At 35.3% G+C, this 17,968-nt stretch overlaps 1 protein-coding gene across 10 annotated transcripts in view; it reads left to right on the top strand.

Moving 5' to 3' along the window:
- The first annotated feature begins 2,818 nt into the window (after positions 1-2,818).
- side (motor axon guidance molcule sidestep) overlaps positions 2,819-17,968 on the top strand; it is a 704,399-nt gene continuing 689,249 nt past the window's right edge. For 6 of the 10 annotated variants that reach the window (XM_073961267.1, XM_073961269.1, XM_073961268.1 and 3 more), the window contains exons 1-2: positions 2,819-2,975; positions 3,893-5,254. The gene's annotated coding sequence lies outside the window, so the exon portion shown is untranslated. The remainder of the gene's footprint in view (positions 2,976-3,892; positions 5,255-17,968) is intronic. The other 4 variants (XM_073961262.1, XM_073961263.1, XM_073961265.1 and 1 more) reach the window with 4 other exon arrangements.

Raw genomic sequence — 17,968 nt, forward strand, 5'->3', positions numbered from 1 at the left:
ATTTTATCAAAAATTCCACGTCCACGTTTTGGTATAGCCCCCATATAAAGATACCGCCCGTTTTCAGGTACTTTGAAGTCTTTATTTACTTTTTAACCCTCCACCATAGTATGGAGGGTATATTAAGTTTGTCATTTTGTAATCACTCTAGCGTCCGCAATAATTGAGAGAAAATTTTGCACCGGAGTGTCTTTATACCCTCCACCATATGGAGGGTACAATAAAATTTGTCATTCCGTTTGTAACACATCGAACTATTCGTCGGAGACCCTATGAAGAATGTATATTATTGATCAGCATACAATTCTATGTCGATTTGACCATGTCCGTCCGTCCGTCCGTTCCTCTGTCTGTTGAAATCAAGATACAGCTCGCAATTTTAAAGATAGAGAGTCAAAATTTCGTACAGAAGTTTTTATTACTTGCAGGATGGTTGGTATTGAAAATGGGATATATCGGTCCACGTTTTGATATAGCCCCCATAGAACGGTACTTCCCGATTTTCGGTATTTTTAAGGGTTTAGCTTCATTATCCTACCAAAATGGCTAACATTTGGTACGTAGTCTTCTTTAAGGGTATACGAATTTTGTCGGTATCGGTCCACACCTTCATATAGCCCCCATAGAACGGTACCTCCCGATTTTCGGTATTTTGAAGGTTTTAGCTTCATTATCACACTGAAATTGGGTACTTAGTCTACGTTGGTGGTATAAAACTTTCCCCCAGAACTTTGTCGGTATCGGTTCATGCCTTCATATAGCCCCCATAGAAATGGCTGAAATTTGGTATTTAGACTTCGTTGGGGGAACTCAAACTTCCCCTTTACATTTGTCGGTATAGGTCCACGCCTTCATATAGCCCCCATGGAATGGTACCTCCCGATTTTTCGTATTTTGAAGGTTGTGTCTTCAATATTCCACCAAAATGGCTGCAATTTGGAATTTAGTCTTCAATGTGATATAAAATTGTTTGCCAGAAATATGTCTGTACAGGTTCACGCTTTCATATTGCCCCATTTCTGACTAAAATTCGTCGGTATAGGTCCACGTTTCGATATAGCCCCCATAACACGGTACCTCCGGATTTTCGTAATACTGAAGATTGTAACGTCAATATCCCACCGAAATGGCTGAAATTCGTTATTTCGTCTTCCAAGAGTTATAAAATATTCCAGTAGAGTATTATGAGTATAGGTCCACGTCTTCCTATATCCCCATAGAAGCGTACTTCTTGATTTTCGGTATTTTTTAAGTTTTATCCACATTCTCTTACCGAAATATAGGAAATTTGGTAATTAGTCTTCTTTGAGTCTAAAAACTTTCCTTCAGAAATTTGTCGGTATAGATCGACGTTTTGAAATAGCCCCCATAGAATGGTGCCTCACATTGTTTTACCGAAATTGCTGAAATTTAGTATTAAATCTTCTTCATACACGAAAGGAAACTAATTATTCCATTTTACTTCAATACAACTTGTGGTGGAGGGTATAACAAGTTCGGCCCGGCCGAACTTAACGACTTTTTACTTGTTTTTTTTGATTTTTTTCTGAAATTATAGTTTCAGAATCCACAAAAACTTCCCAGGTGTAAGCACCTTTTATTTAAAGTTGCTTAAAGAGCACCGTGTAAAATGACTAGTAGACGCGATATCTATCGAAGAGATGTGACTTCCAAAATGATATCCACTTCCATAATTGACCAAGTCGGTTCATTCCTTTTAGTACCTCCTCCGCACTTTTGAACTTTTATCTTAATCCACATTTTTGTCGGCAAACTCAAATGTCCAAAAAGGGCCACAAAATTCTGAAAAGACCCCAAAATGCATTTGATGTGTCCGTAGATGAAAGTTTAAATTCACATAGGCTGAGGGTATATCTCCGTTTGGCAAAGCCGACTGAAACTTTTTTACTTGTTATTGAAGGAAAAACTACACGTTGTTATTGAAATATCACAATCCGGAATTTTGATCAAGAACACGATTCTCAAGCATTGGTATAATTATTTGAGGCAGTTCATTAAACTGATTCGAATACAATCCAAAATATTTCTTAAGAGTACATGAAATATTCACAATTCCTTTGGCTTATAAACGTTACGCATTTACATTAGTTTTTCTCTTAATTTTGATGTTGTTATGAGAAGAAGTGTTTCTCACACGTAAAATGTTGGGAGCATAAAACTATACTTTCTCATACCCTATCCTTGAATTGGAATATAACAACAAGTTGTTTGAAATTGTTGATAACCAATTCTTACGCTCTCTCTCTCTCTTCGTTGGTATTAGGTCCTTAGAAGATTGGTTCTCAAAATAATAAAAGAGAGAGAAATAATAATACAGTTACGTTTTGAAAATAGAGGAACATTTTTGATAAAAGAAATTATTAACAAATAAAAATATAAATTCAATAAAATATGTTTTATTTGATAAGAAATACTGTTCCAATAGGAGTTTTATATGTATGTGGCCCAGTAAACACATTGTTGATGAGAAATACTGTTCCAATTGGAATTTTGTATGTGGCCCAGTAAACAATGCAACATGTTGCCAAAACAATAACCCTCTCTCTGTCTATTGTGGCATCCTGTGTGTTGCATAATGGAAATGTGTGAGTGTCGTGCCACGAAGTTATGACGATGTCCTTCTCTACTACTCTGGATGAGACTCTGAGAGACAAACACATGCACACCAAGACTATCCCCCAAAAACGAAACGAACGCAGCCACTACTGTTGACGTTGACTGTCGACTGTCGGCGACATCATTACACAGCAAAGAACACCAGAACAAAGTATCTCTGCTCCAAATGAAAGATTTTCCTATCTCAGTTTTCAGTTTATATTCGTGTCTCGTCTCAGCAACAACGTCGTCGTCGGTGCTGGGTATATACTTAATGCTCGATTTTATTTCTTTCCACGGTCTATAACACTGAAAACATATGGTCTCCTCTATAACGTGTGTGGGGAGTGAAAGTGTGTGTATGTTAAATTCTTCTTGGTTTTTTGATGGGGATTGTTTTGAATTGTTTGTTGTTTTGTGTTGTGTTGTTGGAGACGACCCGTGCTTTCCTGTGGAATATTGTGTCGTTTGTCGCCAGTGGGTTAGTGAATGGTATAGGTGAATGCGTATGTCGCCCGCCGCCTTTTGGTTAATTGTGGGAACAAATGTATGAAGAAGAAAGAAAAGAGCGCCACACTTAAAATAGTTTTGATGTTGGAAAAACACAAACACACACACATTTCAAGGAGCATCATTTGCATGGAACAACCTCGGGGAGAGCCATTAGGCCCAAAAGTAGAAAAAATTAAAACAAAACAAATGAAATGAAAGTGAATTAGAATTGTTTGTTGTGTGTTGTTTTGTTCGAAAAAAAGGAATACTTACGTGTGAGAGTGTTTTCGGTGTTGTGTAAAAAGGTGAAAGTGGAAATAGAGCATCTCTTTACCACCTACCAGTGATTTTTAAGGCATTATGTGAATGCAAACAAGACAAAAAAACAACAAAAATATGTTTTAATGGGAACAGATCTCCAACAACAGCAACATAAAATTGAGGAAAACTCCAAAACTTTGATAAATATTTTCCTACAAGAAACAAGAGCCTGAAATATTGTTGCTCCTTAACCGTGAATTAAATTTCCGTTTGTCGTTCGGTCATCTGTTCGGTTACTCGGCATTTCGCTCGTTCCATTGTTTTGGGTCTTTAGCTCTAAAGCTTGTCATTGTTTTGTTTGTTAAAATTTAAGATATTTTGTCTTAACTTGTTTGTTATTGTTGTTATTGTATTGGCCCCCACATCACCTACCCGAACACATGTGCGTGTGCTTGTGTAGGTGTGAGTGTGCAAATGAGCCAAGTATAAGTTTTATGTGTGCCGCCCCTATCTATCTCTTTAGCCTAAAGGTCCATTTTTGTATAAAAGAAACCGAAAATTACCCAAGCACACTGCTGTCATCCATAGAACGCAGTGAATAAGTGAGTCGGTCGGTCGGTCGCTTACCAAAAAAATTGCCGAGAGTTTAAAAATAAACAAAATACACAGCATAGTCAGCCAAACAACCGGCCCCTTCAAGTGGAAATCATCTTGTAAAGATTTTCTTAAAAAAAGAAGAAAAAAACACAAAATTGGGGACAAGTAAAAAAATGAAAATAAAAACATAAAGTCAAAGAAAAAATAAAAACAAAAAAATACCCCAAAGAAGAAAAAGCAAAAAAGTATTTTACACTAAATCATTAAAAATTTGATTTATAAAAATAAAAAAACAACAAAATCCCCACTCATGTTGGAAGGTTAAAAGTTTCTTAAATTAGCAAAGAAATTTATAAAAATACCTTTGAGAAAAAAGCCATGACATCTACGGCATAAACATAAAATATTTCATTAAAACAAGAACAAAACACCCACAACCAATGGAATTCTCCAAAGTAAAAAATATGGGCAATTTTCATAATTCAAATTAATTAACAGTCATAATTTTTACACAAAGTTGCTGCGGCAGTCAAGTCAGTCACTCAGTTGCTGCGCACAGATTCCGCGCTTTTTCCCGGGTTTGTTATTTATGTGCTACTACTCTGCTCCATCCAACAATAAGTGAATGAATGAAGATACATAAGTGTTCTTGTTCTTGTTGTTATTATTGTTATTATTGTCATTCCAGTATCATTTATAATACTTAAGGGGAATCAAGCATAAAATTAAAAGTGTTTATCATTAAACAAAGATATCACATTCATCATCAAAGGAATACACAGATAACATAAATACACTCATACATGTGTACGTAAAGTGTAAATTACAAATCCCAAGGCATATTGTACTTACAAACAAAGCCTCCCCCCTCTTAAACCAATCACAATCACTCTTGAAAAGTAAAATTCAATTATTCATATAAAAAAGGAAGCCAGAAAAAAAGTTAAACAAAATCAAAAAATTCAAATTTAATGCTAATATCACCAACAGAGAAATAGAAAAAAAGAAAATCAAAACCCCAACAAAAAATAGTGAATTTCCATATTAAAACAAAAATCTAAACCCAAAAAAGTGCAAAGAAACCAACGAGAAAAAATTGATTTCCATATTAAACGAAAAGCTAAAAAATCATCGAACCAAATATACGGGATTCTTGCAAGCCACACTTTGCTTCTATTGGATTTTTTTATACCTGCCACTTTCCATAATGGAGTTATTTTCAAATGGATGCCAATAACATTGGATAGGAGTTTCAACAAAAAAAGCTGTAGACAGCAAAACATATAAGGTAAGTTATAAAAAAAGCACACACATAAATTCCTATGAAATATTGAAATTCCGAGTTCGAGAAAATTAGAAAATGGGGGAAAATTGAAAAAAAGTTATTTTTGTTTCGTTTCGTTTTTTTTTTAAACAAGCCAATATGTCGTTTAGGTGCACTCAGGTTGAAATTTTTTATCATTGGTAGTCCTTGTTAACCTGATCACAACAATATATATTTTTTCGCGGGGAAGTTCTTACCCTCCCGAGTAACGGTCCTAACATTTCACTGATCTAAAGTGGGGACAATATGGGTATCGTTTTAATGCTTGTGGACAGTACTTTTGTGCAACTGTCGATAGGAGAAAATCTTAAATCCACGATTACGTGAAGAAACCATAGAATAAAATCCTTTAGACCATATATCGGGAATATTTCGCTGCCTTTTGGGTAATTGTGGGAGCAAATGTATGAAGAAAAATCAACTAAAAAAAGGGTTAAGTTTGACCCGACCGAACTTTTTATAATGTCTTCAATCCACATGTCGAATTACAGATAGTTCGGTCGATAGCTAAAATCCTCAAAATACCGAAAATTGGGAGGTACCTTTATATGGGAGCTGTACCAAAACATGGACCTATGCTCACTGTTTTTCATGGAGATATTTTGTGATCACTAGGAACCTCAAATGTCAAATTACAGGTTGTTCGGTTAAAAATTGTAGCTAAAATCCTCAAAATACCGAAAATCGGGAGGTATCGTTATATGGAGGCTATACCAAAACATGGACCTATGTTGACAGTTTTAGGTGGAGATATTTTGTGGTCACTGGGAACCCCAAACGTGAAATTACAGGTTGTTCGGTTAAAAATTGTAGCTAAAATCTTCAAAATACCGAAAATCGGTATCGGAGAAGTTTTGTGACTGCATGGAATTTTAGACGGCAAATTGCAGGTAGTTCGGTCATAGAATTAAGCTAAAACCCTCAAAATAGCGAAAATCGGGAGGTATCGTTATATTGGGGCTATATCAAAACGTGGGCCGATATAGGCCATCTTTATTCCCTCAGCATTTATGCTAACGAGGGTATATACACTTTCATACCAGCAAAATGTGCCTCATCGAAATAGTGGTTTTAGACCCCAAGTATGTTTGGACGAAATGTGTTTCACACAATTTGGAGTCGATTTAGCAATGTCCGTCCATCTGTCTGGCTGGCTGGTAACTCTCGAATGGATGAACCGATTTGGTCCAAAATTTTGCTTTCGCAATATTTTGTCCAAACTTAGTTTAAGTTCGAAGATGGGTTATCGGTCCACTCCATCCGGTACCTCCCCCACAAAAGTTCGAAAATGTTCGGAAAATTTGTGCGCACGATAACTCTTGAAGGGAGTAATCGATTTGGTCCATACTTTGCACATCGTGAAATTTCTTTAGAACTTATATGAGATTCCAATATGGACTCAGTCGGTCCACTCCTTCGGGTACCTTCCACACAAAATTTCGGAAAAGTTCAGTTTAGGACCTGCTTTCGAATCGTTTTGATTTTTGTTGTAACAACTTGTATTCACGGCCCCCCATACGACGGTGCAAGTTTCGTCAGAGGCAAGTCCATACTTCCTGAGCAAATAGCCTGAAAGTTGCAAGCCAATTCTCGTTATATTTTGCCCAAGCATAGCTTAAGTTCGAAGATAAACCATATCGGTCATCCCCCACAAAAGTTCAAAATTGTGCGCACGATAACTCTTGACTATTACAAATACTAACATATCTGCCGGATATAGATCAGGTTCGAATATGGACTATATTTGTCCATTCCTTCGGGTACCTACTACACAAAATTTCGGATAAGTTCACTTTAAAACCAGCTCTCAAATCACTTTGATTTTTGTTGAAACAACTTGGATTCACTGCCTCAATAACGACGTAAAAGTTTTTTTTCAGGGGCAAGTCCATACTTCTTGAGAAAACAGCCCGAAAGTTGTAACAAAAACCCCTATGATACCGTGTGTACTATGTTGGTCCATTCGTTTAAGTACCTCCTCCGCAACACTTTTGAACTTTATCCTAATCCACATTGTTTTCGGCAAAAAGGGCTACATATTTCTGAACAGACGCTAACTACTTTCGAGTTCATAGGTGAAAATTTAAATTTACATAGGCTGTCGGCAAAGCAGACTGATACTTTGTTACTCGTTTGAATCAAATTGGCTGGAAATTGACATTTGGGATTTTAGTGAGTAAGGACCATCCCTGCAAAAAAAGTTTTAATATAGGTCTACTTTGTGATATAGCCACCATATAACGATGCCACGGTTTGGGGTTATACATTTAAAAATATGTTAATTTTTGTAACTCTGTGAAACAAAAGCTCTCCATTTGATAAACATATCCTCCAAATTTCATTGCTCTATCTTCATCAGTTTAGAAGATATAGATTTCAGACACAAAAACCCCATTTTGAACACACTCTGAGTTGGCTATATTGTTATTGCGGTAATGCTTATGGAGAGTACTTTTGTGCACATGTCAATAGCAGAAAATCTTAAATCCTCGACTGAATGCTGATTACTTGAAGAAAACTTACAAATTCGCGTAGGCGACTGCGACAGTGTCCATAGGAAAACAAAACTTTTAGGCCAAATCTTGGGACTACTCAAAAAGTTGAAAGAGAAATCTTTTGTAATTTTGCTGAGAAGTTACCTGAAGGAATTCATTGTCAAAGTACATCTTGGAACTGAATCTAATTTAGGTTACCGTAGATTTTTTTAGATCGTTTTGACTGTTATATCAGGAAACGAGAGAATATTTTGACTTTTTTGAGGGAATTATTCGAAGCTGTTGTTCTAAACATACCTTCTTGGAACTTGATTTGCTTCTGAAATTTTGAGGTACTTGGGACCTACTTCATATCGCCGAATCCGAAAAGGTCTTACTTGGCTGAAATACTCAGAAAATGTCGGCGTTGCCAACTGGGATATGCCCTCAGCCTGTGTGAATTGAGACGTCTATGGACAAAGTGAATACCGGCTACACAACCGACATCCTTTTCCCCAAGAATTATATACTTAAAGGGGTTCTCCAAATTTTGTGGCGTTGTTTTGGCGTATGAAACTGTCAATAAGAAAATATGGAGATTTTTAGGAATTTATCTTAACGTTATTGGATGTTCCGAATAGATTAGCTTTTGCTATTAAATTTTATTTGGGTTGAAGCGCAAAAGTGTTGAACTATGTCGGGGTAGGTAGATACCTGAAGGAATGGATCAACGTAGTTCTTTGCGAAAGTGTATCTTGTTATGGGATTCATTAGCTTCTTTTTTATAGCGCCCACCAGAAATATTAGAATGTCGCCGTAGAAATTAGGACTATTGCAACATTATGTCAGAAAACATGGAGTTATCCACGAAAGACATAATATAGCTGAAAACAGGATCATTTGGTATACATTCGATAAAATTATTAAAAACGACCTTTAGACAGCCCTTACTTAAACTGCATTTAAGAGAAACGCTGAACTTATGTTGGGCAGTATTTCGAAGATCTTGTATGATATAGACTCTCTGGGAGGTTGACGTACCTTTCGAAAAAATTCTTCGATGTGCAAAGTTTAGCTCAAATCGGATACGCATTACGAAAGTTTTTCTTCTCGTTAGTCATTTTAATTGGTGCTGTCCGCGTTTTTGTAGCCTTTGGCCCAACAATTTTGTAATTTGTGAGAGAGGCACCCGAAGCAGTGGACCGATATGGTGCATCTTCGATGAAGCAAGTTTTGCCCGTATGACATTGTATATACTATCTGTTTAGGATGGGGTGAGGGTTTTTGGTAGCCTAGGTTTGTTTTTATTTAGTTTTTTAATTTTTATATTCAATAATTTGTTACCCTTGTTTTGTTCCTTTTAATTAATAAAAAAGTTTTAGATTTAGGGTTTTTTCACAAAGTTTTTATTCTAGTTGGTTTTAGTTTTATTCAAAATTTCATATTTTATTTTTAATTCAAAATACTATTTAATTTATTATATTTAATTTCGATTGTTGTTTTTATTTATTCTAGCTTAATTGTGTTTCGATTTTCTTGAAGTTTTGTTCCAATTCTTGTTAATTGTTTTAGAGGTCTATGTTTCCCTTTTGTATTTATTGTTGTTCTTCTTGTCTTTTATGTGCAAGCGATTTGATGCTAATTGTCTGACTGGCTCTTCAATGCAATGAAGATGTCATCAGAAGTCCAAACTGAGATAACTAACAACAACACTATACCTCTGCTGCCTACGTTGATCTTAATATTAACGTTTGTATGTGGGTATGCATTATTGTTGTTATTGTTATTTGGGAACAGAAAGAAGTAGGAATAGAATAAAAAAAACAACATTAGAGAGGTCCGTTTGTTTTGTGGATCGTAAGAGAGTAGCTGTTGTTGTTAGTTATTATTAAAGTGGATTGTACAAAAGAAGAGAAGGTGGACAACAAGTAGAGAGGTCAATGAACATTTGCAGTGGCCTTGAAAATATTTGCGAATATTAAACAATAGAAATTGATTATGGGCCACTCCATTCCTTTTTAGCCTAATGTCGTGTACATGTAATACAAACATGATAGTTTGAAACTTTTTACAAAGCAATTAACAAAGGTTATGGTTTAATGTCTATCGATGTACATTAAACATACCGGCCCCTCCGTGATGTGTTGATACTTCATTCTTACAGATGAACTCCTTGTGAAAATTTTATTATGAGGTTGTCTGGTATTAAACAAGACTCAGTTGAAGATGAGTTGGATTTTGATATTATCCTCCACATTTGTTGTTTTGTTTTACAATTTTGGCCGGAGGCACGGCGGTTATAAATTTCAGATCGATTATTTTGTTTTTATGAACCTGATGAAAATGTTGGTGTTCTGTAATTTGTTCAGAGATGTGCTGCTGTGCAGGCCCATGAGGAGACTGTTACAGGTGAGGCTTTTAGTTAACAGTCTGTTGTACCAGTTCAAAGTAGATGTGGCGCAAGAATGTAGCAAATCTGCAAATAAGGAAAGTGAATAAAATGTCGACTTGATTTTGTAAATTATTAATAAAATTTGTAGAGGGCTTGAATTTTCATATGACAAAGGATTTACGAAGATCTTGCAGCAGGATGGCGGTGATCAATATTGTTCCATAAGTATTGATGTTGTTTTCCTTTTAATCAGGAGGTCGAATTGTACTTGGAGGTAGTATTTCAAACTTACTGGAATCATGGATGTCCCATTTAAGTGTTTTAATAAGTTGGTGACTAATTTTGTTGGTAGACGAACTGGAGAGTATGGTATGAAGTTATTTGGGAAGTCATCGTTTGTTTCTGCCAAATCTGAATAGAATGAGAGCGAGTGTGTATTCGGTACACATGTTGGAGATTTTGTTCTAACGATTCGAAAATATGAAAGCAATTTAAGCAAGCTAACTGTTTGAGGTCGGTTGTTGCTCATTTCGTCTGTCGGTTTAAGTCGTGTTTTCCAAGAAGTTTTTACAAGAATTAGATTGCTGCTTCTGAATCTTCTCTGCAAATTTATATGTAATTTCCATATGATGCTATAAGTTTGGTGACGTTTGCGTTTTCGTAGGAGTTTCGTTGGTTGTAGTTTTAATCTATGATTTCGATGACTTTTGCTATGTGAAATCTCTTTTTTATATTGCAACTCCAAATATCTGTTGTTATCATCCGATTTAAGTTGTAATGTGGGTCTTGATTTTAGCAGTATTGACTGATCCGGTGGTGTTTTTCCTGTCCATTGGGAAACATTGTTTAGAGTACGTATGATCGGCGGTCGGTGGAAGCGTAAATTTTCTCCTAGAATATTGAACGTAAAATTATTAGTAATATAAAGTTTTGTAGGTGATAAAATAAATGACAAGGTTCTTGGATCAGGACTGCAGACGTCTAATTTGGTGCTAGAATTTATTTCCAAGGGACATGGGAAAACGCAAGCTCTTGTTGATGTTTCAATAGCTGATGGATTTTCGCCTAAGACGCATGTGTGATGGTTCCTCATCGAAAGTCGTTGTTGTAGTTCGATAGAAATATAGTTTGATTCGGAATCGTTGAGAAATGGCCGATTAGGGTTGTATCGCTTGGTTGTTGGATGATTATTGGTGTGTAAACTTGAACAAAGCAAATTAAACATTGAGGTCTTTGAAAAAGGAATGCAGACGTCTAATTTGAGGTCAGGTTGCAATCGCGAGCAAAGTGTGAAAGCACAAGCTTGGGTTGATGTTTCAATCACTGCTGGATTTAGGCCTGAGATAGGTTTTAGATTTCTCATTGGAAGTCTAAGTCGCTGCTCTAGGTCGCCAGATATATAGGTCAATCCGGAATTGATAATTGAGCGGATTGCGAATGTCTGACTCTTGGACTTAACTTTCGCCAGAGAAGAGGATAGCAAGGTTTCTTCCGATTTTGTTTCTTCATCACGAAGATCTAATTGTCTAGGATGACTTGGTTTAGTGTACTTTTTATCACATTCCAATATGGTATGAGGTCTATCCTCGCCACGAAGGAATTGCAAAGTTGTAAGATTTGATTGATTAACCGAATGTAAAGATAACTTAGGTGCTTCTGATAGGTTTTGAGATCTATCCCGAATTGCTCTAAGATCATACGATGCCAAATATTTTGGTTCAATAACAAAATTGGACAAGAAGGTCTGGACTGATATCTTTTGAGGATTACACTGAAGAGCTGAACCAGTCAATTTTTTTGTTTTACTTGTTGTTGTGGTTAACAAGATGTCTTCAGGTAATATTCGATGTATATCATGGGAAACTGGTAATGTATGTTGTGTTTTAGGATATGTGGACTGTATATTCATATGTGCTTGGGGTATTTGATTTTGCTTGGAGAAAATAATACCGTTTTTAGAGGAGGAATCATTGTCAATTCTGGAGTTGATGGAAGCGAAACAAGATTGATAAACCTTAAAGGCTGATTTGAAAGTGTCCCTTAAACTAGTAAGGTCAAGAGGTCTATCTGCTTCTTTGACGTCATGATCCCTGCAATCTTCATAGGAATGTCTAACTTCTGACCAGATGTAGTCTAAATGTGTTTTGAGTACTTTTAGCTCATGGACATTGTCTTCCAATGATCTGTTTACTTGTTCTTCGAAGTCAAGTAAGTCGTCGAACAAGTTAATGAATTTTGCATGTAGAACCATATTTGTTTATATTTAATGTAAAGTCAAAATACAGCACAAGTTGAAAGTAATCACAAATGAAGATGGAATTTATTGTAGTTACTTATCCAAAGGAATGAAAATAGTATGGCATGAATTTTAGTATCTCCAGATATCGCTAATGAGGTCAGATGTGACAGCTGTGGTAAATAGTTAATAGATTTTCCGATTGTTTTCATACTTGCTTGACATTTTGTTATTTCTGCAGTGTGAAGATGTACATATATGTGTATGTACTTGTTTGTTAGGGTCCAGGAAAGTGGAAAAGAGAAATAAACTGCCCTTAGGTGGATATTACTGTAGCTTCATCCCAAAAGGTTGGCCAAAAATAGTTCCCAATGCATTTGAGGTATGTAGACGAATTCAATTATTAAGGTCAGAGACTTTGAAATTTTATGCTCACAATATTGCACGGCTATATTATTTTAATGTGTTGTCGGCATTAAAATGTCAAACATTTTTTTTTTGAATTAATTGAAATGTCGATGTTTTGATTTATAAAACTGAGGAACAAATGTTTCTTGAAGTTGATCCACTTTTTTAATTTAAAAAGTTATGCCATTTTCGCTTAATTCGCTGAATAATAATGTCACTAGCACGACTTATTGTAACACTGCAACTCTAACACGCAGTTATCTGTTTTGTTTTCGTTGTATATTTATGAATATTGTTCAATGTATTTTATTTATTCTAAAATTCAATGTTCGTTTATTACTAATTTTTGTAGGCCAATTTCTTCCTCCTTGTTGAAAAAGGTCTTGTAGTTTTGTTTTGTTTCTGGTTGGCGAAGACGTTGACTGCACGATGTAGTTGGGTTGATGTTGTTTCGCTAACTACTCCTTCACTGCAGTGAGATGTCAGTGGAAGTTGTTTAAAAATAATAAGCAACAACAACATGCATAACTAGTGGAGATATTTCATGATGTTGTTGTTAAGAACAGAATGAAGAAGAAATTGGCAACAACTACAGGAGAGAGGTCCGCTAGTTATGTGGATCGTAACTAGAGTAGAGAGTTGATATGTGTATTGTTGTTGTTTTTTATTAAATGGAATGTGACGAAATGAGAAACAAATGATCGCAATTAAAGAGGTCAATGTCCATATGGCCTTGAAAATGTTCGTCAATGTAAGAAACAATAAATGCATATGGGTCACTCCATATGTAGAAGGCATAATAATAAAATATTAATGTGCATTAATATTATCTAATGTAATAATTATAACCGGTTTAATGTCAATGTACATTAAACATACCGGCCTCTCCATGATGTGTTGAAGCTTGGTTCCAAGGGCTTAAATGAAATATGAAATTCATGAACAATATGTTTAAAGGTATATTGTTGCAAAAATTCCTGATGATGGTGATACATTTGACAGCAAATGCTATGTCGATGATTGTTTTTGTCGAAATTGGGTTCTTTAATGTCGAATAAGAAATCGTTGTGGAGGAGGTTATTTCTTGCTAGGTTTTTGGAAAGTCTAGGTTTTTGGAAAGACTTGTGTTGCAATTCGTATTGAATTTCGGAAAGTAAGGTAATGTGCGTTCATGTACGCTGCTTGGTGAGGTATGGCGTTTTCTAGAGTATTTTGTTGCTGTTACAAAAAAACTGCAAAAAATTAGAGTGATATGGTTGCATTTGTTTGACTCCATCCGCATGATTTCGATTTATAATGTTGATGATACGAATTTCCTTAAAATGATAATGATGACGATTTGTTGATTTTGATATCATGGGTATCTGAAAAGGATGTTCATGTGAACGTTGTTGGTTCTAAGGAACTCGGCTGCTGGCATATGTCGTAGTATCCTAGACCGATATATTTGGATACAAAAATGATCAACATGTCCGATATTAGATGCTTCTGTAATTCTGCTATTCTTCCAAATCTGTAAAGAGAGTTTGTGAGTACGATTTTCCAAATAAATTCAAAATCAATAGCGTAGTGATAAAGAACATCACATATAGAAAGATTTTTAATTATTTCGCTATCAAAAATTAACGGAGGTATTCTTGAATGGTTAATAAATATTCGCTTTCCATGTCTCCATCGCTTATATGGGCAATTGGGTAGATGTAAATCTTTCGCATTGTAATGATTCTTGGAAGACTTAAGCCTTGGCTGATTTTCAGTTCTTATGTTTGAAGGTGAAATTTTGGCAGTAGGGCTTTTGCGAAGAAATCTGGATTTTTGAAATTTTAAATGGCCTTCTTGGATCCATAATAATGCCTTATGTTGATGGGAAGAGTCATTTGTTGGTTTGTGGGTAACTGCGTGTTGAAGTTCCATCGTTTCCATTCCATTTCTGTATAAAAAGTCTCCTAATTGGTGACATAATTTATCTATAGCTTCGCCAAATGACATTTGTTGAGACTGAGGTGAACGTACAAGAGATGAGAGGTCGAAAGTTCTCGGAACGATATAAATGGCAATAGGAATACAGGTTTTTCGTTTGGTTGACAAGCGGGAATGCTCCAAATGTGTTTCCAGGACATATTTAAGGGGGTAAGTAAAGATATTTAGAGTTGAGGGCGATAAATTATACGGAAAGGTCTTTGAAAAAAGAGCACAAACGTTTAATCCAAAGTCAGTTTTCAATCGGGAGCGAAGTGGAAAAGTACAAGCTTGTGTTGACGTTTCGATCACTGCTGGTTTTGGAACTGAGATGTTTAGAAAGGTATTTCTCGCCGGAAATCTAAGTCGCTTTTGCAATTCAATAGAAATATAGTACGATCCAGAGCCAATATTTGCCGGTCCATTGTAATTTTGACCGTTGGACTTGACTTGCTCCAGGGAAGGTTGACTAAGTCGCTTTCGTATTTGATGATTGTCGAGGTCAACATTTGAGCTAAACAAATTAAACAATATTGTCTTTGTAAAAGGAGCGTATGCGTTTAATTTGAGGTCAAGTTTCAATTGCGAGCAATGTGTGAAACCACAAGCTTGGGTTGAGGTTTCGACTACAGCTGAATTTAAACCTGAGAAGTATGTCTGATGATTCGTCATCGAAACAATAATAAGTAATAATAATTTGATAACAAGTTTGAGGTCGCGCTGCAATAGCTTGCTAAGTGTAAAAGCTTGGTTTGATGTTTCCATCACTACTGGATTTAACTCTGAGATGAGTTTTTCTTTCTTTCTCGTAGGAACTCGAAGTCGCTTTTCGAGGTCGTCAGAAATAAAGTTCAATCCGGAATCAGTTATTGGCGGGGACTCGCGTTTCCGACTGTTGGACTTAAATTTTATGAGGGATTTGAATGGCAAGGATTCTTCCAATCTGGGATGAGGTCTGTTCTCATTGAAAGGACATACATGTTTTGGATAGTTGGACTCGGTGTCATTTGAAGTTTGCAATGTAGATATTGTTTGAGGCATATCTTCACAATCTGGAGGTGAAAAATTTGTTATTTTAGTAGGAAGTGTCGATATTAAAGCGTTATCTGATGCTTTGTGAAGATTTAATGATTCCAAATTATTCGTTTCAATATCATGTGTGATTAGCAAAGTGTCTGCTGAGATTCTTTGTTTGGTGTCAGTATGAGTTGTGGACTGTATTTTAATATTAAGGTCTCGAGGTCTTGGTTGTCTTTTGGATATAATTGTGTTGTTTGGAGAAGTAAAGGTTGCATCAATTTTGGTATTAATGGAAACAAAACAAGATTGATAAACCTTAAAAGATGCCTTGAAAATTTCTCTTAAGTTTTCTAAGTCAAATGTGATGTCATTTCTCCCAAGTTCGTGATTCTGGCATTCTTCATAATAAAGTTTAACCTGCGACCAGACATACTCCAGATGAGCTTGAAGAACTTGTAGTTCATGAAAACTGTCCTCTGATTTGCCATTCCTTTCGTAGTCTTCAAAGTCGACTAAATCATCATATGAATTTTGGAATTTCTTAAGAACATCCATGGTTGAGGATTTGATGTCAAAAATCAAATGCAATCAAAATGTTTCCAAATGAAATGGTCATAAAATTAGTTGGAAGATTTCCCAGCCCATAAGAAATTTATGCCTGCATCATGCTTACTTACAGATTCGCCTTTGTTCTTCTACTTGCGTTTTGTATGTCTTCCCATGTTTTTCCTTAGGAACTCGATGTACATGTTGCTGCATACTGAGAGGTCGCTGTGTTCACCCTTGTATTTGATATTTGTAAACTATTTTTTCTCAATTTAGATCGGTTATATGTTATTGTTCTATGATTAATAGTAATGGGGTTTTTTGGGGTAATTGCGTGTTAATTTTTTTTTAAATTATTTATTTTTTATTTATGTCACTTTTCATTTGCAGTACAATGTATACTCAAGTCTCATATTATTATCAACATTTTTTATGTTTGAAGTATTTATTTCTAGTTAAATATTGCTTTGGAATTTAGGTCGCATTGCTGTTTCAATTACATTTCACATTAAACGTTAATGTCAGTAGCACAATTAATGTTTTGTATTGCAAATTTCAGGAGAAATGTTCAAAAACACTATTCGGCTCGTTAGGACCAAATGTTTAGGATGGGGTGAGGGTTTTTGGTAGCCTAGGTTTGTTTTTATTTAGTTTTTTAATTTTTATATTCAATAATTTGTTACCCTTGTTTTGTTCCTTTTAATTAATAAAAAAGTTTTAGATTTAGGGTTTTTTCACAAAGTTTTTATTCTAGTTGGTTTTAGTTTTATTCAAAATTTCATATTTTATTTTTAATTCAAAATACTATTTAATTTATTATATTTAATTTCGATTGTTGTTTTTATTTATTCTAGCTTAATTGTGTTTCGATTTTCTTGAAGTTTTGTTCCAATTCTTGTTAATTGTTTTAGAGGTCTATGTTTCCCTTTTGTATTTATTGTTGTTCTTCTTGTCTTTTATGTGCAAGCGATTTGATGCTAATTGTCTGACTGGCTCTTCAATGCAATGAAGATGTCATCAGAAGTCCAAACTGAGATAACTAACAACAACACTATACCTCTGCTGCCTACGTTGATCTTAATATTAACGTTTGTATGTGGGTATGCATTATTGTTGTTATTGTTATTTGGGAACAGAAAGAAGTAGGAATAGAATAAAAAAAACAACATTAGAGAGGTCCGTTTGTTTTGTGGATCGTAAGAGAGTAGCTGTTGTTGTTAGTTATTATTAAAGTGGATTGTACAAAAGAAGAGAAGGTGGACAACAAGTAGAGAGGTCAATGAACATTTGCAGTGGCCTTGAAAATATTTGCGAATATTAAACAATAGAAATTGATTATGGGCCACTCCATTCCTTTTTAGCCTAATGTCGTGTACATGTAATACAAACATGATAGTTTGAAACTTTTTACAAAGCAATTAACAAAGGTTATGGTTTAATGTCTATCGATGTACATTAAACACTATCTGTAGCCTAAAATCTGAGGCTATAAAATGTCTAACGTCGGATTTTCCCAAAATAACGACTGGACACTCTTTGATGGAATTGTTATTGTTTTTTTTTGATACGTATTGGGCCCGTGCGGTTTGAAAACCATAATGGACGCGTCGCGTTTCTGATTCCTTGGATTGTACTGAGCAAAA

Source organism: Musca autumnalis, unplaced genomic scaffold, assembly GCF_047663935.1.
Source record: "Musca autumnalis isolate F117 unplaced genomic scaffold, ASM4766393v1 scaffold_1, whole genome shotgun sequence".
Lineage (NCBI taxonomy): Eukaryota > Metazoa > Arthropoda > Insecta > Diptera > Muscidae > Musca > Musca autumnalis.